The sequence below is a fragment of the Kogia breviceps genome, chromosome 3 (assembly GCF_026419965.1).
Source record: "Kogia breviceps isolate mKogBre1 chromosome 3, mKogBre1 haplotype 1, whole genome shotgun sequence".
NCBI lineage: Eukaryota > Metazoa > Chordata > Mammalia > Artiodactyla > Physeteridae > Kogia > Kogia breviceps.
In genome coordinates this window covers 187,886,980-187,913,087 of record NC_081312.1, presented here as the reverse complement: position 1 = coordinate 187,913,087, position 26,108 = coordinate 187,886,980, and the positions used below count along the sequence as shown (strand labels likewise).

Here is a 26,108-nt window from a genome sequence, read left to right as displayed (position 1 = left end):
CTGCTTTGGACCCTTTTAAAACAAACAGCAGTGAAACCCGGAGTTTGATGAGCTAGTTTTATGTTTTCTAAGACACATGAAAATAAAGGCATAGTGTTTAAAACAAAAACTGGTCGTTAGAAAACTGCTAACATTTCCCTGCAGGCCCACACCTAGGAAACACCAATTTAAAAAAAAATTTATCAGCTACTTATAAATTCCTTATTTGTAAAAACAGTAAATGTTGATGGCGTTATTAGGTGGCTACATCAGTGTCGATTCCTTTTTCTACTTGTTAGAATATGTTTTAACCTAAAAAGGCATCAATGATTTCCAGGTGGAAATCCACTCTATTTCGGTCTCCCAAGCTACCAATGAATGTATTGTCTATATCTAGTTATTAATGATCTGAAATCATTACAGCAATCTTCCTCATACCTATGGACAGACGGTTCTTTCCTTCAATCGCCTGTCAAGATAGAGAAATTACTGAATAAAAACATATGAAAACAACTAGATAACATATTTAACTATTTTACCCAAATAGTATCTCTCTTCTAATGTTCTTAAAATAAAAATGCTGTTTTCTACATGATATATTTTAACTCAGTGTTGAGACTTACTCTATGCCCAATTCCTATTAAAGAAGGAATTTAAATAATTTTTGCAATTATAGTTGCCTAAAAAAGTTACACTGTGAAATTATTCTTTAAGTAGCTTCGTTCCTTACCAAAGCAAATTCGTTTTCTTAAGTCAATTCAGCAAACTGCAAAGCCAGATGGATCTTCAATTCAACTAAGAGTCTTTAATCTTCCAACAAAGAAAGAAAAATTGCTCTTATCTACTTTCTCACTAGTTCGCCGTCCAGAATTGACCATTTTAACAGTCAGAATGATTTACGCTCATTAGCAAAAGCAGGTCCGACACACAAGTGAGAAAACAAAGAATTAACTGAGAGCTGTTACACTGAACCATGATTTATATAAGATTCTGCAAGTCGCTCACTGGGGTTGGAACTCTACGGTGTTTATCACAAATGCACCTGCCCATCAGCACAGCAGCTCTGCAACCCCCTGAGCAGCGCTTTTTCTCCTGGAACAAGTAACAGGCCAGACCCAAGGCAGAGACCCACACAAGCACTTCGGTAAGGCAAATCACTGTCCCTACCATTAGACCCTAAACATGGCCATACTGGCACTGAAGTAACCAGACTGGTCCCAAGATGGAGTCGTCTGTGCAAAGCCCCACATCAGCAAAACCAAAATTTAAGATCCTGTGCTCAGCTCTGCCAGGAAAGGAAGGCCCGGGCCAAGCAGTCAGCTCCAAGCCTCTCCCCTGCTCCATACAAGGAAAGTAAGCCTGCTTTAATCACTCAGCAAACGCCCAGGGTAACTTCCGTGCCCCTGCTCGCTGGGGCCTGTAAAACCTGTCGCCTTGTACAGCTCTTCAGGGCTCACTTCCGTCTGCCAGGTGGCTGCTGCCTGTTCCATGAATCACTGAGTACATCCCATGAGATCTTTAAAATGTACTCCATTGAATTTTGTTCTTTAACACGAGGAACCAGTAAAAAAGTCACAGTACTTGTTCAGTGTCAACACCACCCTCCATTCTTCCTCTGACCTCCAAATACATTTCTCCTCAACAGTACAGCTTTCCCCTGCAGGTGACCCCTGAGCGTGGAGGGTGGGCATGAAAGAGCTCCAGTGACAGTGACGCGGGACAGCCTCCAGCTGGTGAGGTGGTAACGTCTGGTCCTGTGATAATCAACAAGCTTCCGGACCCTGAGAGACCAGTTTATCTTTCTATTTATAATTTTTGACTGAACTAGCAAAGTAGGGTGAAACAGCATAGCTCAAAAATCGGCGCAATGCACTGCGCTAGGTACCCACCGTCACAGGTCCTAAATCAGGCGCTTTTAAAAAGTCATCCGTGTTTTATGTTACCATTTCGGTTACATAAATAATACTGCAGTACAATGGCCTTTGGCATTTCAGGAGCCACGGATATTTTTGGATCAGATGAAAACCATGGACCTTCTCTGTCCTCAGAAACGTTCAAAAGATACACAGAAAGCTGCACCTAATCCAGGCAGATTGTGGAGCCAGAAGACTCTAAAGTCTGTCCGTGTACACAGGTCGAGAACCTGCTGGATCTCACAGATGAGACGAGATGCCTCGGGCTGCTGCTTCTCTGCATGTCTAAGTACCTGATCACATCTAAGTCAGATGCAATTATAAAATACTGTCAAGAAAAACTGAAATTCTTTGGTGGCAGCATATTCAAATTGCTTTTTATCTAAATACACTGAAAAGGCCACCAGGGGCTCTTGGATTTAAGGAATTAGGGGTGTGATGTGATGGGGAGAGGCGGAGTCACAGGTACTGAGACTGAGCTTGCATAGCTCTCCAAACAAATATTAAGAAAACGGCAATTGTTCACATCAAATAATGGGGGCGGGGGATTATAGCACACCTCTCCTGTCTTGGTTCACCACTGTCGGTGGGGTCTTAAAATACTACAATGCTACATTTTTCTATCACTGTTTATTGTGATGAAAAATTAGATCTGCTCATGAGACATACACAGAAGACCTTTAAAATCAACACTGGAGTATTTTCCTCCTCGGGAATTGGCTGTGAAGCATAACCCAAGCAGCCAGGAGTGCAGGGGAGGGATCTTGGAGCTGCCCCTCCTCAGCAGTGGGGAGGGGGAGGGGAGGGGGAAGAGGGGAGGGGGAAGAGGGGAGGGGGAGGAGGGGGAGGGGGAGGGGGGAGGGGAGGAGGGGAGGGGAAGGGAGGGGAGGAGGGGAGGGGAGGAGGGGAGGGGAGAGGGGAGGGGAGAGGAGAGGGGAGGGGAGGGGAGGAGGGGAGGGGGGAAGGGAAGGGAGGGGAGGAGGGGAGGGGAGGAGGGGAGGGGAAGAGGGGAGGGGAGGAGGGGAGGGGAGGGGAGGGGAGGAGGGGAGGGGAGGGGAGGGGAGGGGAGAGGGGAGGGGAGGGGAGGGGAGAGGAGAGGGGAGGGGAGGGGAGGGGAGAGGGGAGGGGAGGGGAGAGGGGAGGGGAGGGGAGGGGAGAGGGGAGGGGAGGGGAGGGGGAGGGGAGGGGAGGGGGAGGAGGGGAGGGGAGGGGAGAGGGGAGGGGAGGGGAGAGGGGAGGGGAGGGGAGGGGGAGGAGGGGGGAGGGGGAGGAGGGGGGAGGGGAGGGGAGGGCAGCAGGGAGATGAGAAGGCCCCCACCTCAGACTTGCACATGGAAGATTTTCTCATTAACTGAACTCACCTCAGGACTCCCTGAAGTCTTTCTCAACCAGGCCCACTCCTGGGCTTCCTGCACTGCACAATTTTGGCAAGAATCCCTATCAGCCAGTTTAACCAGAACCTGCCACCCTCAGTATCTGACTGGGCTCCTCATTTCCCTCCACCCCCCAGGGGAGGCCCGATCGCCCCGGCCCGCCTGCAACGGGAATCCTGTTAGGTTGGTTTGGACAGAATCCCCCGTACCCCAGATATTCCTTTTAGTAAATCTGCACACAGGGACATCCGTGCTGACCCGTGAGTGCCCACGTGCCCAAGCTGTCTGCGGACTTGAGCCCGATCCTCCCCAACTCCAAGCCCCTCACCACGGAGGTCTCTCCACTCATCACAATGGCCTCTCTTGAACAAAGCCTGCCTTACTTTCATGAGCATCAGAAACTTTTTACCCGTTCAAATACTATTTTTTCTTTAACAGGAGCAAAGGCAAAACGTCTGACGACTGTGGGAAGCCTAGTCCTGATTCAGGTGCTGCAATCTTCCAGAGGGGGCCTGTGACACTACGACTTAGCATCAACATACGTTTGATCTTCCGCCCTTATCTGGCACAGAGCTCCCCAAACCCTTGAAATGTTGTAAGTGATAAGAACAATAAAAGTGTCCTTTGTTATTGATCAAACAAAAACTCCTTTCAACCACACCTGAGCTTATGGGAATAAGGTGACTTCCAGAAAGACCCTAAGGACGGGGGCTGGTGGCCAGGGGACCAACCTCGATTGGAGGGTAGGAACCTTCAGTCCTGCCCCCACCTCCAGGGACGGGAGAGGGGCTGGAGGCTGAGTTCAGTCACCAACGGCCAGTGAGACTAACCAACCATGCCTGTGTCACGGGGCCTCCATAAAACCCCAAAAGGACAGAGTCAGGCAAGCTCGCGGGCTAGCGCAGGGCGAGTGGAGCCTGGACAGGGCACGCCAGCCCTGCCCCTCCCCAGACCTCGCCCTGTGCGTCTCCTCCACCCGGCTGTTGCTGCCTTGTATCCTTTTCTAGTGGGTGATCTAGTCAATAAAATGTTCCTCTGACTCCTGTGAGCCACTCTAGCAAATAAATTGAACCCAAGGAGGGGGTCGTGGGAAACTCCAATTTATTTATTTACATATATTTTTACATCTTCATTGGAGTATAATTGCTTTACAATGGTGTGTTAGTTTCTGCTTTATAACAAAGTGAATCAGCTATATGTATACATATATGCCCATATCTCCTCCCTCTTGCATATCCCTCCCACCCTCCCTATCCCACCCCTCTAGGTGGACGCAAAGCACCGAGCTGATCTCCCTGTGCTATGCGGCAGCTTCCCACTAGCTCTCTATTTTACATTTGGTAGTGTATATATCCACTCTCTCATTTCGTCCCAGCTTACCCTTCCCCTCCCTGTGTCCACAAGTCCATCCTCTATGTCTGCGTCTTTATTCCTGTCCTGCCCCTAGCTTCTTCAGAACCATTTTTTTAATTCCATATATATATGTTAGCTTATGGTATTTGTTTTTCTCTTTCTGACTTACTTCACTCTGTATGACAGTCTCTAGGTCCATCCACCTCATTACCAATAACTCAATTTCGTTTCCTCTTATGGCTGAGTAATATTCCATTGTATATATGTGTCACATCTTCTTTATCCATTCATCTGTTGATGGACACTTAGGTTGCTTCCATGTCCTGGCTAGTGTAAATAGAGCTGCAATGAACATTGTGGTATATGAATCTTTTAGAATTACGGTTTTCTCAGGGTATATGCCCAGTAGTGGGATTGCTGGGTCGTATGGTAATTCTATTTTTGGTTTTTTAAGGAACCTCCATACTGTTCTCCATAGTGCCTGTATCGATTTCCATTCCCACCAACAGAATAGGAAGGTCCCCTTTTCTCCACACCCTCTCCAGCATTTACTGTTTGCAGATTTTTTGATGATGGCCATTCTGACCAGTGTGAGGTGATACCTCACTGTACTTTTGATTTGCATTTCTCTAATGATTAGTGATGTTGAGCATCCTTTCATGTGTTTCTTGGCAATCTGTATATCTCCTTTGGAGAAATGTCTATTTAGGTCTTCTGCCCACTTTTTGATTGGGGGTTGTTTTTTTGATACTGCACTGCATGAGCTGCTTGTATATTTTGGAGAGTAATCCTTTGTCAGTTGCTTCATTTGCAAATATTTTCTCCTATTCTGAGGATTCTCTTTTCATCTTGTTGTTTATAGCTTCCTTTGCTTTGCAAAAGCTTTTAAGTTTCATTAGGTCCCATTTGTTTATTTTTGTTTTTATTTCCATTTCTCTAGGAGGTGGGTCAAAAAGGATCTTTCTGTGATTTATGTCATGGAGTGTTCTGCCTATTTTTTCCTTTAAGAGTTTTATAGTGTCTGACCTTACATTTAGGTCTTTAATCCATTTTCAGTTTATTTTTGTGTATGGTGTTAGGGAGTGTTCTACTTTCATTCTTTTACATGTAGTTGTCCAGTTTTCCCAGCACCACTTGTTGAAGAGGTTGTCTTTTCTCCACTGTATATTCTTGCCTCCTTTATCAAAAATAAGGTGACCATATGTGCGTGGGTTTATCTCTGGGCTTTCTATCCTGTTCCATTGATCTATATTTCTGTTTCTATGTCAGTACCATACTGTCTTGATTATTGTAGCTTTGTAGTATAGTCTGAAGTCCGGGAGCCTGCTTCCTCTAGCTCCATTTTTTGTTCTCAAGATTGCTTTGGCTATTCGGGGTCTTTTGTGTTTCCACACAAATTGTGAAATTTTTTGTTCTAGTTCTGAAAAATGCCATTGGTAGCTTGATAGGGATTGCACTGAATCTGTAGATTGCTTTGGGTAGTATAGTCATTTTCACAATGTTGTTCTTCCAATCCAAGACCATGGTATATGTCTCCATCTGTTTGTATCATTTTTAGTTTCTTTCACCAGTGTCTTACAGTTTTCTGCATATAGGTCTTTTGTTGTCTCCTTAGATAGGTTTATTCCTAGGTATTTAATTCTTTTTGTTGCAATGATAAATGGGAGTGTTTCCTTAATTTCTCTTTCAGATTTTTCATCATTAGTGTATAGGAATGCAAAAGATTTCTGTTCATTAATTTTGTATCCTGCTACTTTACCAAATTCATTGATTAGCTCTAGTAGTTTTCTGGTAACATCTTTAGGATTCTCTATGTAGAGTATCATGTCATCTGCAAACAGTGACAGCTTTACTTCTTTTCTGATTTGGATTCCTTTTATTTCTTTTTCTTCTCTAACTGCTGTGGCTAAAACTTCCAAAACTATGTTGAATAATATTGGTGAGAGTGGGCAACCTTGTCTTGTTCCTGATCTTAGAGGAAATGGTTTCAGTGTTTTACCATTGAGAACGATGTTGGCTGTGGGTTTGTCATATATTGCCTTTATTATGTTGAGGTCAGTTCCCTCTATGCCTACTTTTTGGAGGGTTTTTATCATAAAGGGGTAGTGAATTTTGTCAAAAGCTTTTTCTGCATCTAACGAGATGATTATATGGGAAACTCCCATTTATTGCTGGAGAGTCAGAAGCCCAGGTGGCCGCCTGGACTTGCGCCCGGCGTGAGGGGGAGGGCAGTCCTGTGGGATTGATCTGATGCTGCCTCCAGGTAGACAGAGTCAGACCTGAGTTAAAATGCAACACCCGTCTGGTGCCACAGGACAGAGCCCACGCATCTGGTGCTGAGAGTGAAGTGGTGTCGTAGTGAGACACTGAGAGTAGAGGACACACAACAGGGAGCGGGCCTTCCTGGGTCAGGTAACGATCTCCAGTCACGCAGATGCTCTAAAGCACCTGGCCATCAGGTGTGTGTGTTCACCCTCCAGGAAGGCAGCTCCACAGAGCCCCGAGCCCCAGACTCCACCAGAGCTTCCATCCCCAGAAAAGGAGGGTTGAGTAAGGAAGAAGCCCCATCCTAACAGGGACTGGCTCTCAAGAGCAGTAACTGAGCTGGACAAGCCCCGATCCTGATCTGGTCAGCAACCAAGTAAGTACGTGCAGGAAACCTACACCCCGACCTGAAATCAACCACCGGAGCCAAAGGACGGCCCAGAGGGCAGGCGAGGGGTCTCAGTTTTTAATTCTGCCTTCCTGGTGTCTGCTGGGACCACCAAATTAGAGTGGAGACAAGTGAGACAGACACCAATCCTGGCCTCGGAGCGTTCTTCAGAAATAAAATACCATTTCTGAGTGTTAAAGAGAAGCAAGGAGAGTCTGCGGTGCCCCGGCATGAATCTCCGCCGTCTCCCAACAGCTTGAGCAAACATATGGGAGTGGGAAGCAGGAGACACGTTTGGGAAACTGTTTATTACAGTTGGGATAAAACACAAGGTAAGTGTTGGGATGAAAGTGGGAGATAAGATGAGGGAAGACGGATCCTGAATGCAAGCCCAAGGAGTTCACAGGGGGCGAGGGCGTGCAGGATGGAAAGGACGTGCTCAGAACCGGGTCTAAAAGAGGAATTCACTGGCACCACTGTAGATGTCAAGGGGGAGGGAGTTTCAGGAAGAAGGCATCACTTCATCTCCAAAGGCTGTCAATACTCAGAGTTACAAAAATACTGCTTAGAAGACACTGCCTGTATCAGTGTTATTAGAGTGGAGGGTGGGGGAAGGCAGGTCGAGGGCAGAACCCAGTGGGGACAGAGCTGCAAACAGTGGTCAGGAAGGAAAAAAACAAGTTGTTTTCACGCACCGTGAACACGTCCTAAGGAAACAGCAGCGCTCCGCACACACAGCCCGTCGGGAAGTCAGGCATGAAAAGAGAAGAGAGAGTCCCCGAGTTCCCATAGAGACACTGGGTTTTTAAAGACAGACAGACCTGAGCCAATAGATTAAAGATGTAAAAAATAACACTGGGAAGTGACAAAACAAGGAGCGTTGAAAGGAAGAGGATTATGGGCCCAGTTCACACCAGAAGGCCTTTACACCTAAGAAGATTAATTCTACTTTGAATCTTTTCCTAATGGAGAGTTTCCCAGTGTGAAATCCCGATAAATTTCTCAGTGTGTTAATGTTCTGTTCCATTGTTCAACCACCAAGAAACAGACTCTGTAGCTTTTTTAACTTTATCCAGTCAATTAATAAACTTTAACACAAATTGGGCTTTTTGTTGCTGTTGTTGTTTTTTTTTTGCGGTACGCGGGCCTCTCACTGCTGTGGCCTCTCCCGTTGCGGAGCGCAGGCTCTGGACGCGCAGGCTCAGTGGCCACGCCTCACGGGCCCAGCCGCTCCGCGGCACGTGGGATCCTCCCAGACCGGGGCTCGAACCTGCGTCCCATGCATCGGCAGGCGGACTCCCAACCACTGTGCCACCAGGGAAGCCCTGGGCTTTTTGTTTTTAAGTGAAAGGTAATGCGCAGAGTAAGTGCAGCAGCGGGGAGAGAATGGGTTTTTAAATTGTCCAGGTCTGTGTTTCAAAGGCATTTTTAGCACATCAACACGAGCACCTCGTGGCCTGGAAATTTACAAGCATAAGTGCTTCTGAGTCCAGTGATTTCCAAGACTCATCTGATCTTCACAGTAACCCTCTTGAGTTCTACGGTTCAACAACTGGCCCAAGTTCAAAGAAAGAGGGAGGGCAGGACCTGAATCTGAGTCTGACGCCAAAATAACCCTTCACTGTACCCCCGATTCCCTGAGCTTCTCATCCTCGTAACGCCTTCTCCAGCGTCTTCCTGTGGAGAAGTAAAACCGGTACCACACGGATAGCCCTCAGCACACGGCACCCCCCCTATCGTCCCGCGGCCTCGAGGCCCCCGAGACCCACAGGCTGTGTACCCCTCGCAGCCCTGAGGCCTCGCTGCGCCATGGCCGGCTCACCCGCCGGCTCCTCCGAGCCGGGACGCCGGGTCTCTGTGTCCTAGTTTCCAGGGTGTCTGGCACACAGTCAGCGCTCAAGAAATGGTTCTTGTTTCTGTTAATTCTGGTCAACACGCGGCTCAGGTGCGCCACGCGCTCGGGTTGCCTTCGGTGTAAGACCTGAGTCAAAAGGAACCTAAGCAGATAATGTAGTCACAGCACGCTGGCCGCTTCCACAACTAGGTTCTACCCGAGCGCAGCCTCGCCACCCACACGGTCTCCGGCCACCCGAGGAGTTGCACCGGAGGCCGCAGAGCCCGCAAAGCCTAGTACGGTGCCTACCTGGCCCTTTACGCGGAATCTTTGCCGAGCTCTGCATCGGCTGGATCCGCTCAGTGAGTCAACAGACATTAGAAGGTTTCCTAGGAGGCCGCCCCTGCCTTTCGGTGCTGGGTACACTGTGGTGACTAAGAGACCGGCCCGCCCGTGCCTGCACAGAGCTGCCAGCCTAGCAAGCAAAGAAGACAAAGCACGTGCAAGTAGTCAAGCGAACAAATGAGCAACAAACGAACCACGCAGGGTGATATAAGCTGGGAAGGAAAGTAAAGAGTGTAATTTGAGAGAAGAACGAGCAGAGGCAGGAGACGCAGCTTCCAGTGGGTAAAGAGCACCTTCCTCTAAGAATGTGAAACTGAACAAAGTGAATCACGGGGGGCCGGGGGGGGGGCGAGGACGGGGGGTGAGCACGTCCCAGCAGGGGATCCAGCACAGGCTTAGGTTCCGGGAAGAAAAGACCCCAACGTGTTCAAAGGAAGCTGTGGCTGGAACATAAAGAGCCAGAGCAAAGTTCTGATAAAGCCAGGAAGGAAATGCAGGCAGGAGCAGAGCACGCTGCACCTCGGAACCGAACCTCGGAACCAGGGCCCTTTAGCAGAGAAGTCAGTCTCTCCATCACCATCCTGAACTACACGTAAAATCCATCATGAACTACCCAGAGCAATCGGTGTTCAACGTCTGAATGTGTTAAACTGAAAATTATTAAGCAGGGCTTCAAATTACATGAAGTCAGATCACTTTACTTTGCACTTTGATTAACTCAGTGTGCATAAGACTGAGGAGTTCAAAAACGACAGGATACTAATGTCGACTAAAACAAAATGCATGGGGGCTTCCCTGGTGGCGCAGTGGTTGAGGGTCTGCCTGCCGATGCGGGGGACGCGGGTTCGAGCCCCGGTCCGGGAAGATCCCACGTGCCGCGGAGCGGCTGCGCCCGTGAGCCGTGGCCGCCGCGCCTGCGCGTCCGGAGCCTGTGCTCCGCAACGGGAGAGGCCACGACGGTGAGAAGCCCGCGTACCGCAATAAATAAAAAAAATAAAATGCATGAACTGGAAGTTGAGAGCTACGTTTTATGCAACAGACCTGCTGAGGACTTAAGCCCAGGAGGCAGCCTCTCAGGTAGCCCTGAGGGACTAAAGAGGCTGGGGGGCTGGGGGGCTGGGGGGGCAGGATATGTGGGAGTTTCAACAACAAAGAGGCCATGGGAACATCAAAAGAAGGCTGTTAATTAAAGAAAACCAGGTATCGAGTTAATGAAGTCAGCACTTTTCTCTGTACAGGAAGATGCAAGAGTCTGGGCTCACTGAACTCATTCCTTTGCTGTGCACCTCAGCTCGCTGGGGCCGGTGTCCTGCTTTTCTCCACCCTGAGTCCCCTCGGGCCACACCGGCCGAGGCTGAGGGCTTAAGGGCCACAGCATCCTTTGTTTACTGAAATGGCAGCAGACATGCTCAGCCCAGGAGAGAGACCTGAGCTGGAGTCACGCGGAGAGGGCTCGAGTCCTGGCCCTGAGGTTCTCCCGGTAACAGTGACCCACGCTCAGGCCTCCGCTGGCGTCTCCCATCCCAAGGGCTAACTAGACGAATCCCAGCATCTCCAAGACCCGTTCCAGCTGCTCCATTCGATGACTCAAGGCCGGGAGGTGCCGCTGGACTCTGAGACGGCCAGTTACGAGGGTGAAAAGCTTCGAGGATCCAGGCATACGTGAGCTCTCTGTGAGGGACGTGCAGACTCCAGCGTGTGCAAGGATGAAGCTGCAGCAAATCCCAGCTGAGAGCATCATGGCTGCACTTTCCTTCGGCACAAAGTCTCTGCTTCTCCTCTAAGGCCACTGCAGTCACAGGACACAGGCACCCGGCGGTTCAGAGGCTTTAAGTGACATTTAAAGCCATCGTTTCAATAAGAAGGGGAAGGAGGGAGGGAGGGTGGGAGGGAAAACAGACGAGTTCGGGGAAGGGCGCACGTGTCCACCTCACGACTCGGTTACCAGGCACCGCCAGTGTGCAGCGTGAGGACCCTCCATCTTACTTTCTTACACGTTCGGTAGGAAATGGAAGTGTTTATGGTAAAAGATGTATAAAAATACCAAGTGACCGCAAGTTAAACACGTCGCTGAGGAAGCTGCTGGACTGGGGTTTATCAGATACCAGCAGCTGTACTGCTTGGGCTACTGGTTTTGAGAAGGAGAGAGCCGTTTGGAGACGCAAGTTCTCTGAAATAAGCACACGCTACACTTCCCTGAATAACACGAAATGAGGCCGAGGACGGGCTGCCCCCAGCCATCTGCGTTTTGGATGTTTTAGTACAACAGTAAGCTGAACAGCCGGCAGGATCCGGAGAAGCAGATTCACAGTACCTAAGGCAGAATTGTTCTACCTTGTCACGAACGGCAACTAGTGTGCTTTAATCTTTTAAAAAAATTATATTAATCAAGAGCCAACGTTTTGTAATAACTGTAAATGAAAAGTACCCTTTAAACATTGTATGAGAAACTTTTTAATTTTTAAAAAACATTATGCTGACCAGAGGCAAGCAGTCACAAAAAGAATATACACTGTGTTATATCATCTACATGCTGCTAGAGGAGGCAAGTCTAATATAACGTGACAGAAAGCAGATGAGTCGTTGCCGGAGCTGTGGTGGCAGGACTCACTGGGAAAGGTCTGTGTGATGAAATGTCCTATGTCTTGATTGAGGGTCTAAATTTGTCAAAATTCACTGAGAGGTTCACTTAAAACGTGCATTTTATTGTAGATAAATAGTACCTCAATGAAGTTGATTTAGAAAAAAAGCTCGTTTGGGGGGAAAAATGATAAACAGTCATTATAAACAATGTAAGCAACAAGGAAAAGTACAAAAGGAGAGAAATAAACATCACCCCAAACACTAATTTAAAGTGGCATGCTATTAATGCTCAATTAAAATCACGAGGGGCTTCCCTGGTGGCGCAGTGGTTGGGAGTGTGCCTGCCAATGAAGGGGACACGGGTTCGAGACCTGGTCTGGGAAGATCCCACATGCCACGGAGCAACTGGGTCCGTGAGCCACAATTACTGAGCCTGCGCGTCTGGAGCCTGTGCTCCGCAACAAGAGAGGCCGTGACAGTGAGAGGCCTGCACACTGCGATGAAGAGTGGCCCCCGCTTGCCGCAACTAGAGGAGGCCCTCGCGCGGAAACAGGGACCCAACACAGCCAAAAATAAATAAATTAAACTAAAATTTAAAAAAATAAAATAAAATAAAATCACGAATCACTCAAGAAAAATTATGTTCGTCAAAATGTTTCACAAAGTGGGTCACACACCTCTGTGTAAAATGCAAAATTATAAAACCCCTAAAAGATGACACAGAAGAAAATCTAGATGATCTTGGGTGTGACAATGACTTTTAGATACAGTCCCAAAGGCACAATCCGTGAAAGAAACAGTTGACAAGCTGCACGCACGTCATTAAATACTTCTGCTCTACAAGAGACAACGTCAAGAGAATCTGAAGACAAGCCAGAAGCCAAATGGCCACAGCATATGTCATCCAGGAAATGCGACTAACAATGAGACGCCACTGCACAGCTATCAGAGTGGCCAAAACCAGAGCCCTGACGCCACCCAGTGCCGGGAGGATGGGGAGCGACAGGAGCTCTCGTCACTGCCGGTGGGAACGCCAAACGGTGCAGCCACTTCGGAAGACACTTTGGCAGTTCCTTACAAAACCATAAGATCCAACAATTACACTCCTTGGTATTTACCCAAAGGAGCTGAAAATGTATGTCCACACAAAAACCTGCACACTGATGTTTACAGCAGCTTTGTGTTTTGTTTGTTTTTGCGGTACGCGGGCCTCTCACTGCTGTGGCCTCTCCCGTTGCGGAGCACAGGCTCCGGACGCGCAGGCTCAGCGGCCACGGCTCACGGGCCCAGCCGCTCCGCGGCACGTGGGATCCTCCCGGACCGGGGCTCGAACCCGTGTCCCCTGCATTGGCAGGCGGACCCTCAACCACTGCGCCACCAGGGAGGCCCGTTTACAGCAGCTTTATTCATAACCGCCAAAATCTGGATGCAACCAAGATGTCCTTCAGTAGGTGAACAGATTTATGAACTACGGTCCATCCAGACAAGCGAATATTCTTCAGAGCTAAAAAGAAATGAGCTGTCAAGCCACAAAAAGACATGGAAGAAGCTTAAATGCAAATTACTAAATGAAAGAAGCCACTATACTATGACTCCAACTATATGACATTCTGGAAAAGAAAAAACTACAAAGACAGTAAAAAAAAAAAAAAAAAGTCAGTGGCTGCCAGGGGTTGAGATGCGGAGAGGAACGAAAAGACAGAGCACAGAGGACTTTTACAGCAGCGAATATACTCTGTACAATATCCATAATGATGGAGACACGTCCTTGTACATTCATCCCCAGCCGGAGAATGCACAGCACCAAGTGTGGACCGTAATGTGAGCTACCTGAGGGATTACGACGTGTCCATGTAGGGTCTTCGACCGTAATAGACGCAGCCTCTGGTGGGGAGGCTGTGCGTGTAGGGCGGGCAGTACGGGGGAAATCTCTGTAGCTTCCCCTCAGTCTTGCTGTGAAACTAAAAGTGATCTAAAAAAATTAAGTTTGAAGAAAAAATGAAATTTTTTTCATGTGCTTAATTCAGAAAGACACCAAGGTGCTCACAAACAATTTCTAAGCAAAGGGGATTCAAGCCACACCGGCCAGGTGCTCCCTGCAGATATGCAGCCTATCCTTCTGGAAGGAGCAGGGAAACCCGCAGAATATTTCACTTAAGTACAGACAACGGTCACAGACTCTGAAACCCATCTGCTTTATCTGAGAAGGTAAACTAACAGGTGATGTGGCCAGAGAATCTGTAACATGTCTAGGGGACTTCCTGACAACACCCGCCAACGTCACACCAACTAACAAGTCAGTAAAACTTGGTCTGTCCATAAAACATGATACAACGATGCTGTGCTCAGATGAATCTGGCTTGATACAGGAGTGTATTTTAAAATAGCTAGTGGGACTTCCCTGGTGGCGCAGTGGTTAAGACTCCACGCTCCCAATGCAGGGGTCCAAGTTCGATCCCTGGTCGGGGAACTAGATCCCGTGTGCATGCCGCAACGAAGGAGCTCACAAGCCGCAACGAAGGAGCTCACAAGCCGCAACTAAGGAGCTCACAAGCCGCAACTAAGACCTGGCACAGCCAAATAAATAAATAACAGAAAGATTTTTTAAAATAAAATAAAATAGCTAGTATAATGTATGATCTACATATCCTTTAAGACGCCTCCCTCAATACTACTTCTTTCAAACAACACTTTAACAAGACTTTTGTGAGACATACACAAATCCACCTGCCCTGATAGAAGTCTGAGGGCAGGGCTAAGATTCTCCCATAGAGCTGGGAAGCAACAACAATGCCCTTGTGAATGAAGCGCCCACGCGCCTCACCTTCAGGGCAGCTGACGGAGGTGTGGTTAAGACTCACCTCTGACACTCAGGCCCACTAACGAGTGAGCAAGGCTCTCACCCACGTAGCTTGACCTTGACCGTTTAAGTCAGAAAAACACCCGAGATATGAATAACCAGACATCTTCAGCCAAACTAAAATGCACCTTGAGATTCATGGCTTAATCAACGCTTCTTCCTGTTACACAAACCAAAGATAATTATTTGTAAAGTACACTCAAATATACTCAAATACACCTGCTATTTCCACAGGTGTGTCCACCTTGTGAAAATTATGGGCACTTTATGTGGCCTACTTGTAAAAGTTTTATCTATTTCTGTACATACATTAAATATGTATGATAGAAATTCATATACATATATGTGTGTGTATATATATAAAATAATTAATAGAGGTAATGGCAGGTACTGATAGATCCTCAAATAATGAAAAGAGATGACATTTCAAGGAATTGCTATTTGCAACCATCTAACAGCTGGAAACACCATCTAGAAAATAATTTAGTTCCAGTAGCAACTGCTGATGAGTCATCAAATACAGGGAAAGGCTTCCCTCCACTAGATTTCATCTTCTCATTAACTGAATTTTCATAAAGATTTGCTTGGATTTTAATGTTGTATATACTTTTACTTTTAGAAACACACGGACATTTTTATAAAAAGAAAGAAAGAGAACTGGAAGGTGAAAGGCTACCGGGACACTGATGCCTGGAGGTGCTGGCGCAGTTTCAGGTGTTTCACACACTGGTTAAATCTTACCACCTACCACTGCCTCCTATGAAGAATAATGGTTTCGTCGTCAGCCGAGTGAAACAACCCACAGTGTCATTTTATGAACAAAACTACCTGGTGTAAACGGTTCTACCGTTACCCGGAGCAGCCCGAAAGAGACTGGTAAGTCAGTGCCACCTAAATTAACCAGGAGTCTTTTCTGTGTCATCTGGTACCATCACAGAAGAATTCTATCAAGAGAAAGATGACAGCCTGAGACAGAGTAAAAGCATTCAGATCGACGCCTCTGTCGAGATTTCTCAGGCGGACCCTTTACTGGTGCGGCTATAAAGTAACGCAAAACATCCATATAAGCAGGTACCCAGCACAGTAGGAAGAGCAACCTCAGGGAAATACAGAAACCCACCCACCTTCACACCCAGTTCTCTCACCCACACCCACCTGGACGCTTCAGGGATCAGAAGAAGAGCCCACGAAAGCGCAGAGTCTGAAAGTCTTCCGTCGGCTTAAAGACAAATGACATCAAGAGGGCGATCGCAAGACGCAGACGCCGACGCCGTGAAAGCAGCTCCTCTCCACCGGAGCACGGCGTTCTTGGCATTCACCGCTGAGAGCTCTGCACTTGTCAGACCTCACAGACCTTTACTCCCATCCCCGCACGAATAACCAAAGCCACAGAGACACAGATCTCAGAACTCCGGTGAGAAAGCACTGCATCTAGAGTCACGAAGGCTCCCTAAACTCTGCCCCGTACTCGTCAACAAGCAAAAGCGTTTCACACCACAGTAACACCATGGAAACGAAACAATACAGTTACATGAAACACGCCAACTTTCTCATGGCCTCTCAGCGGACCAGGGCGCTTCGGCTCCACGACCAGTAACACAACGGGTTTACTGCGCCATCCCAGCCACGCGTCGCATCCGGTGCTCACGCAGCGTCCACGCCACGCAGACCCAAGGGTCACGGCTCCGCCCCAGAGCCGCCTGCACCACCTCGACCTGCTTCCTGCTACCCAAAGGGAAAGAGGCCTGCCTTCTTGCAAAACTCAACCACCTTCCTCACCACGCCCTCAAATCCTACACCGTAAATAATCGGCAAACACGGCTACCCTCGCTACGTGCCTTTCAGCAAACCATGCTCCGTTGTGCTTTGCTCAATTTTTAGGTCGTTTATCCTTCGACGTTCAAGTCCCAAGAGGAAAACCAGATATTCTTCTTTGCATCTGCCCAGAGCTTAACGTTGTGCCTTTTTAGTCACAGGTACGCAACAGATCTCTGCGAAACAGCCAGCCAAAATCGTGAAGCTCCACACCTAAAAGGTATCGTTGAACCTGGAAACGCTGCCACTGGAGAATAACAAGTTTGGCTGCAGCTGTCACCTGGAAGCGCAATCTCTAGTCGCCCCCCCGCCCGCGGCCTTCCCCGGCCCAACGCCCAGCGTGTGACCAAGCGCCGCCCTGGCTTCACGCCAGAGGCCCCCTCCGACTCACCACGTTTAAAACGGAACGTCTTTCCGCTACTTCCCAAACCTGCCCCGACCCCCGCACCCTCGCATCCACGCAGATGCCCACGCAGACCCTCCTACATGGAGCCGATCGCCGCGTCCCGCCACCTTCCCGATGCCTCCGGGATCAGCCCACTTGGCGCCCTGCGCCGCTGCCCCGGCCTGGCCGTGCGCCTACAGCCGCCCCCGCGACGCGCCGGCCACGGGCCCCCGCGCCGCGATCGCTAAACACAGCGTGCGCGCACGTCCGCACCCACACATGGGTCCTACAGGCTCCTTAGCTCCCTCCCTCCCTCCCTGGAAACTGGCTCTTCGAATCTAATCTAAAACTCCGGAATGTGGCTTGAGAAGACGGGGGCCAACGTCTCACCAGCTCGCCCGGGACGGAGGCCACGCTCGGAGCTCCAGCCTCGGATGAACAGCAGGGTCCTACGGTAGAGCACAGGGCGCTCGCTCAACGGGTATCCTGTGATAAACGGCACTGGGAAACAACATGAACGAGCACGTGTGTGTGAACATCTGTGTGCGTGTGTGTGACCCGGTCACTGTGCTCTACGGCAGAAACTGACACGGCACTGGAAATCGACTCGACTTCCAGAAAAAAAAGATGCGGAAAACACAAAACAGAGCTCCGGTCTTAAGCACGTCTAGTCTGCACCGCGCCGAGCTCTGTCTCGGCCCCTCTTTCCCACGTACACTGTCCCCTCTGCCCCAAACACTGTTCCAGGTCCCGCAGGCGGCGAGCCTCTGTTGGACCACCCCTTCCGCAGGGGGAGCCCCGGCCTCGCTCCGCTCCTCTGCTCCGGCTACGACCCGTACCTCCTGTGCCCTGCTGAGCTCACTTCCTCCCAGCTCGTGTCTGACGGCGGCCTTCCCTTCAAAGGAGAGCAGAAACCCTGTCCATCGTACACGCCACCGTACTCCTGCAGCACGGCTCTGCTGAGTCCACACATATCAACGCTCCTTCACGTGTGAAGCAGTCCTGGCCAAAGAGAGCGCCACGATTTTTACCCCAAAGCACGAATGTTACCAAGTGGCAAGCGTCACCAAGACGTTATTAAGTACTCAGCAATGGTTAGGCTGCGAGAGTCGTTCACAATACGGGCCCAGCCCAGAAGGGACTTATAACTGAGATAGGTACGAAACTAACAAGGAGGTGTTATATAAAGACAAACAGAATAATCCATTGCTGTAAGTTAGTGCTGAAAAAAAGGGGGGAACATAAAAACAGAAACGAGGGCCTCTGAGTTTGATTATTAAAGAATGGACAGAATATAAACAAAAAGAAAGACATTACAGGCAGAAAACTCTGAGGCACCCCATCCTGCGGGTGTATGTATTTACAGGATCCCGGGTTTACACGCATGCAAAGGTCTGATTGGAAGGAAAGGGGTTAAAGTTCAACGAGACTAAACTGATCACACAACCAGTTTATAGTTTTAGACGGTTACAGCTGACTACTTAGAGAGCAGAACAATATGAAGAACAATGAAACCTGGGTAAAAGGATTAAAAACTTGATCTGATTAGTAATTACTGCCCAAACATTGGACCGCGCCTGCTACCATACTTCCAGGTGTGTTCTCTGACTTCACGCCCTTGACAGCCCTCTACCCTAAACACTATTGTTACTGCCTCAATTTACACGTGAGGAAACTGAGTCTCAGAATATTGACAACGTATTCAAGGTCATAGAGTTGGTAAGCGAGAGAACTGGGGCTTGATTATAGCAACTTCAGAGCCCTTAAGGGTCCATGGGGGAGAAGTCCTCTTTGCAAACAGGGTAATGTGGGCAGTGTTTTTAAATCTGATAACTGGGTACAGGGGACACCGAAGGCTGCATATTCAGCAAAGCAGCAGCCGCAGTGAGCTAAGTCAGAGGTGAGCAGACCTAGACCAGAAAGACAGCAATGCCATTAGAACACAAGAGATCGGTGCAGTAGAATGTCGGGGGGTGGGGGGAAAGCAGATCTAAAAGTGAAAAATAAAGAGACGGAATTCAAAGACGACTCTACAGTTCCTAATCTTAGATATGAAAAGGATAGTGATGCCATAAACAGGAATTGGGTACATTTAAAAGTGGACCTGTTTTTCCAGTTTTAGTCTTTGCACGAGGTCAAGATGAGAGATTCACGTGCAACGCCCACCAGGCAGTGGGGACAGTGACACCGGAGCTTGCCGAGAAGAACAGGCAAGATTCATATGATAAGTACTAATGTTATATTTAGGTATATTTCTTACACCAAAGGAGACATGTTCTAATGTTAAAAAAAACTAACAACTGTTAGCCAAAAAAAGGGAAAAAACATTTAATAACACACTTCCCCACACAATCGCACCTTCCCTGAGCGGCCCTAGCAACAGCGGTTCTACGTGTGTCAGCTCAAGACAAGAACTCCCGGCCACCCACTCACCCCCTACCAACGATTCCACACCCAATGCAGTATCTTTGCAGCATCTTTTTGAAACACAGAATATTGAGACCATCTGCTGAAGTAATGTGGAAATTTTAGCCACAAATTAGGCTTTCAACTTACTAATGGTAGCAATTTTTAAAAATTCTAATCAATTTAAGGCATTACAAACAAATAAGGATTCCTATTAAATATCAGGAAACCAATGATGGATTTCCATTAGCAATTTTAGGTACAAACAGAAGACATCTGCAGACAATACAAAAAATTAGAATTGAAAATGTCATCTGATCTCCGTGTCTCCAAGGCTGGCTACTCTCAAAACAGACAATTTTTTAACAACAAGTAACAGAACAAAACATGCAGTATATCTTTTCTGCTGCGGATCATTTTAACACCGTATATGCCCTTAAAAGGATAGAAAGATCTCTACGTAAAAGCACATTTAGAAAAAGATGGAAGGATACAAATTCATATTAGCAATTGTTTGTGGGGAAGAAAAGGCAAGAGAACTGGGAAAGGCAACAAATTATGCTTCAACTTTATCTACAGTTTCCTTTCTTTCATTAAAAAAAAAATCTGAAACAAATACGCCAAAATGTTAATGTCTGTTAATCTGGGGTGAAGTTCATATGGTATTTACCCTGGTCTCTTCGCCACTCAGTATTTCTGAAATTTTACCCAAATTATTCAAAAAAAAAAAAAAAAAAGGATCCAATCTCTCACCTAATGAAAATACTACCACACAGAGCATGTCTGACCTGTCTTGCCTGGGTGACCCCAGCACCACTGGGTGAAACTCACTTCACCCAGCAGCCAGCTTCTCTTTGGGACGCATTTCTGGAAACACAATGGTGTAATGAGCAGGTCTGAACCCTGGGCTCAGTACCCTGGAATTCCTCTCTATCTGGTGGGCCTTAATCACGGGTGAGTCCTCAGCGGCGACAGCTAGGAAAGAGCACTGGCCTCCGTGTCTCCCAGGGGAGCTGAGAGGAAGATTCCAGAAGGAAGAAGAGGCTGCTGGAGACAACTCTGCATAAATGCCCTCCCCCCCCTTTCCCCACCCTCCCCTCCCTCCCCCGGCCTCCCCCCCGCAAGGCCCCAGCGGGCGCGCGGCAGCGCAGGGGCAAACCTCCGCAGCAGCATCCTCATGTGCTCACTCTGAGATGCACACAGCACGTTCCGGAGGAGAGCCACGCATTCGCTCCGCCATCCCTCAACCCAGACGGCGGCGGCAGCAGCAGCGAAGCAAGAAGAGGGCAAGGCCCCGCCCTCAAGGACACGCTGCCTCCTCTCGGTCTCTTAATCTTAAGATGCACCCACCCCACCCCCACCCCACCCCCACCCCGCCGCCGCCCCGCGCATCAAAGCCAAGGAAATTCAATCTTACCCGTAGCGACACGATCCCGTAAGACGATCATGACGCAGGATGCGGTGCAGGTCAGGCCACCTGAATGGACAAAGGCCTGGGAGCCCCAGCTTCCCCGCGGCGCCCAGAACGCAACAGGGGCTGGCACGGCGGCGTCCAGGTCAGCAGGGATTCCACACAAGGAACAGATGAACTCGTTCGTGCATCTCACAATCCCCCCACTTTTTTTTTTTTTAACCAACAAGAGAGTCATTTTAGCCACTGCCAAGATCCCTTAAACTAAGAGAACAAAAACACATCAAAAGGAAACAGTACTGTGCACCCACTCAACACTTGAGTTTTAGGAAGACTGAGACAGAAAGAAGCAACCCAGTGATACTGCAGCTCACATCTCCGGGAGTGAAATTCCTTTTCACGGGGTTTAGGCATAAAGGAGACAGGTGGGTTTCTAGTGCTCTGGACTCTAGTTTAATAACAGCAACAGACTAATGAAGCTTCTTAGACTCTGGACCTCTAAAGGCAGGCCAGGGCCCAGCCAAGACGCGCGGGGGGCGGGGGCGGGGGGGTGAGGCCCGAGGCCTGAGCACCTCCGACCCGGGAGCCCTGCACACAGCAAGGTCACGACTGCCCGTGACAGACGGTGGGCACCTGCAGCAAAGCCAGGATGTCAGCAAAGACAACACAGAGCACGAGGCACGTCCCGGGACGCGGCCCTACACGTGACCAGAGTGGGCGGCGGGGAAGAAAGAATAACACGTGGGCCCGGTGGGGGAGAGCGAAGGACGGACGGCAGACCTTCTCCACGGAAGCTGGAGAGACCGTGAAGGGCAGGGCGAGCCGTCACAGCCGCCTGCACGGGAGACCAGGCGGACAGCTCTCCGAGGCGGCGGCGGCGAGACCCCGGGAAGGAAGACGTGACGGCATCTGCTCGCTGACGGACGGCAGAGACGGGAAACCGGCCCTGTAGGGTCGCCAACCGCACTGCTAATTAACAAGGAATAGCAGCTGCCACTGTGGACCTTCGACTGGTGCCAGACGCGACGCCAAGGGCTCTCGCCACCCTCGCTGGAGGCAGGCACTGCCGCCAGCCGGCTTCAGGTAAGAAAACGGAGGCTTAGAGCAAATGATGTGCCTTCGTTCCTAAGACCGGCAACGAGCAGAGCTGGAATTTGAATCCAAAATTGTTGAGAATATTACTCAGCCTTAAAGGAGGAGGAAATCTGGCCATTTGGCGATGTGGATGAACCTGGAGGATCCTGCGGTGCGTGAAACAGGCCGGGCACAGGCAGAGACGCTACATGGCACTGCTTCGGTGATCGATGTAAAAAGGCAGACTCCCAGAGCAAAGAGTGGAGCGGTGGTCTCCAGGGGCCGGGGACAGGGGGGCGCGGGGAGGCATGAGACAAAGGGTACAAAGTTTCAGTTACAGGAGATGCAAGTCCCAGACATTTGCACAGCACAGCGCCTACAGATACAGCACCACACGGTATTCTTAATCTGCTCAGAGGGCAGACCTTATGCCAAGTATTCTTACCGAAAAATAATAACACGGAGGGCAGGAAGAAACTTTTGGAGGTGATGAAGAGGTTCATGGCACAGAGTGTACCAATGATTTCTCAGACGTACACTTATCTCGAAATGTGCACTCATTAAATTGCAGACATCCAGTACGTTCCGCTTTTCGTATGTCAGTCGTACCTCAAGCAAGTGGTCTGCAAAACAATGTTTCTGTTTTACAGTCTACATCCTTAACCATTAAGATATGTGCATATGGCCTTAAGGTTTTCAGGGACCAGGGCAACAAATATCAACTAAACTAGGAAGCGAGTTGGAGACGCAGACTGCCCAGGGCACGGGAGACGGGAGGTGTAGCCACCATCCAGAACGTCAGCCCGGCAGCCTCACGAGGAGGCTTCTGGCCTTGAAGAAGCTAAGCTTAGTTTAAAAAATCGTAGAACCTCGTGTTGTTGCACATTCTCGTCAAAGGAAGTACTCGATTGTTCCCGTAGATCCGCTGGAAACTCGACGTCAGCCCTGAGGTTGTCGCAGGCAGACACACGCTTCACCGGGAACCACAGGCCGGAGAAGGGAATTCCTCGGCTCAAACTTCCAGTGAGTTCTGCCCCCTTGGCTGATTAAACAGGGGTCTGAGGGGAGCCCACAGCGGACATGCAAATGTTCCCTTCCTGCCCATTTGCAGGCGGCCCAATAAACCCGTCACAGTCGGTCTCAGGGGGAAGAGCAGCTGAAACCAGCGCTAACTCTGAGACATTCAAACATGCAGGGGATGCCACAAAGCAACTGCAAACCGACTCCCGCCAACGAGGCTCCGGCGGGCCCAGCGGACCCGAGCTTGCTGGAACCCCGGCACTCCGGAGCTGCTCGCACAGAGAGCGCGGCCGGAAGCCAGGCGGCGGGCGAAGCCACGCTGTGCGCGTGCGCGTGCGCATGCGCGCGTACGGCGGTGGGGGGGGGGCGGGGTCTGAAGACAGATCGAGGACTGAAGCCGCAACTGAGGGACAGGAGCAAGAGGAGGAGCCAGCAGCAGGAACGGAGAAGAGATGACACCGTCTGAGGAGCAGAAGTGAGCGCCCCACCCGGCCATCAGCTCACTCAGCCTCCGCCCGGATCCGCATCCAGCCCCGCCCCGCCGCGGCGGCCCCCCCAAGTCGCCCCCTCACCAGTGTCCCCCCAACACCGTGCCGGGGCCCTGCTGCCCTCCCGACCTCACCACGCCAACAGGGAGAATCACCCAGAGCCCACATGTGGCCAGGACGTCTCCGCAAGGTCCCACGGACTTGCCCTCAAACTGAGGTCTCTTGTGGAGGATGAAGGGTGGGCGTAAAAATGACACAGCCTCCCGGAATGTCAACTTTACACAATGGCAAGTGACGTTCAACCCATCAGGTCAAACATACACTTCAGAACAGCTTTGTGCTTGTGGGGGGCTACTCTTCGAAGAGCCCTCAGACTTCTCCCGGGCAAACTTCTGTCACTGAGGGCTGCACTTTGGTGGAAACTGCTAGACTTGTGCTTGTCCAGGTTAAGATAAGGAGCCAAACAAAGAAAGACTGAAGATGTATAAAGGAGAGAAAAATTCCGCTAAGAGTTCAAATCATATGATACTCTCACACCATCTGCTCTCTGATGTTTAGAAGAACAGGTGACGTGGGTTTGAATCCAAGCTTTTACCCCTTCCTAGTCATATGACTCAGGGCAAATTATTTAACTTCTCCATGACTTGTTTTATCCCGTCTGCAAAATAAAAATGACAATAACTTAAAGGGCTGCTGTAAGAATTAAGCATAAGTATCTAAGGAGAGCTAGCTCAGCACAGTGCCTGCCTGGCTTACAGCAAGGGACCGAAAAACGGCAGCGATCATTTGTAAACTCCAAGCCTGTCGCCAGTCTGCTAAAGCATTCCAAAGCTTTTATTGATTAAGTCCACAATTATTCTCAGACAGGAAAATGTCTATTCTGATAAGCAGTCCCGCCTTACCAGTCACAGTCTGTCCCTGAGGGATACTTTAGGCTCCATATGCAAAAGAGTGAATTTAATTACCCAGTTCTGGAGTCCTCTGGAGATCAGAAACACGGAGGACACCAGAAGCCAAATCAAAATCACTTTAGCTGTCATTTACAAATTGTGAGACACTGCACCGAAAACAAGTTAACAAATCGTAGTCCTGAAACTATGTGCCAGGGTAATGAGATAAAGCACTTTGCTGAGGACACCAATCTGAAATTCACACGCGAGGAAAGGGTGCAGGACCAACTAGTGTGTGAAGAATATCCCACTACCGATCACGGGTATGACTCGGGGCCCAGGAGGGTCACCAACGTACAGATATTTCTGTGATCTTTTGTCATCTAGGTACTAAGTATCGCGCATTCAGCAATCACTCAAGTTATGAGAAGGAAGGCGGGGAGGGAGGGGCAGCGAAAAACCAGCCTGACCTGAAGCTGAGGGACCTGCCCCAAGCCAGTCGTCGTGGGCCGGGCAGGAATCTGGGTGAACCTCTGCAGGGCAGGACGGGAGGCCCCTGCCTCTCCTCCTCTCCCCCGAATCCAACAGCCACTCTAGTTCCATTTAACTTGCTCCTCACACAATCAGTTTTACCTACTGCTTTCGTTTTTCCAAAGAAAGCTTTAACTTCTATCATCCATTGCTCAGCATTATAAATTTTTAAGGGGGAAATATTGTGACCCACAGAATGCCAGTGACAAATTTATATACACGGTCAACTTTTCACCGATTTTACTGCACCATCGGCACCTTCAAGGCAGGATGCCTTACACACTTTCAAATCTGCTCTCAGAACACAATGTAAGATACGTAAAAGGATAATTACATGCAATAAATACATTATTCTAGAGGCAAGAAAAATCCTGGTTTAACTAAAAAAAATTCCAATTCCTTTAATAGCACCAAGATGTGTCTACTATTATATTTTATTTCAAATGAGTTAAGCTACTTGAAGAATACAACAAAAGGACTTTTCTGTTAATCGTTTCCTTTGGATTTACCTACTTCTACAAACCAGTGCAATTTAGCTTGGTGTTTCAAAGAAAAATGACAGACCAATTTCTTCATCCTGAACATATCTGAAAACTAATTTTTTTGAATCGAACATTTAAGCTGCCTTTTCTCTACTAACTACATCTCAAATAATATACTTTCCCTTTATTAAAATGTCCTAGGGGCTTCCCTGGTGGCGCAGCGGTTGAGAGTCCGCCTGCCGATGCAGGGGACGCGGGTTCGTGCCCCGGTCCGGGAGGATCCCACGTGCCGTGGAGCGGCTGTGCCCGTGAGCCGTGGCCGCTGCGCCTGCGCATCCGGAGCCTGTGCTCCGCAACAGGAGAGGCCACAGCGGTGAGAGGCCTGCGTACCGAAAAAAAAAAAAAAATCCTAATAAATTTAAAAGGAAGACAGAATTTAAATATCACGATTTTGCAAACCCCTAATAAGATAATGGATCTAGGCAATGATTATCAATGACCAGGAACATCACAGAGAGACAACCAACACCGCCTGAATCCAGCCACCAGTACACTCAACCAGCTATGAAGCAATTTTGCCAAAAAAAATAGAAACTGAATCAAATCAAGATCAGATTAGCATTTACAGGAAATAAAAGAACAGAAGCACAGGTTAAACCACGCATTAAATTGAGAGCATCACAACAGGTTACTAGCTGTTATAATTCTTCTTA

General features: G+C 49.0%; 1 protein-coding gene and 1 long non-coding RNA gene across 7 annotated transcripts in view; both read right to left on the bottom strand.

Annotated features, from left to right (window-relative positions):
- The window catches only part of MPP7 (MAGUK p55 scaffold protein 7), a 424,300-nt gene that overhangs the window by 222,796 nt on the left and 175,396 nt on the right, over positions 1-26,108 (bottom strand). The gene's annotated exons all lie outside the window — the stretch shown is intronic.
- LOC136793957 (uncharacterized) lies at positions 16,900-18,049 on the bottom strand. Its single transcript, XR_010840061.1, has 3 exons — positions 17,933-18,049; positions 17,484-17,542; positions 16,900-16,955 (listed from the first exon to the last, which is right to left on the bottom strand). It is a non-coding gene; the product is annotated as an uncharacterized lncRNA (long non-coding RNA).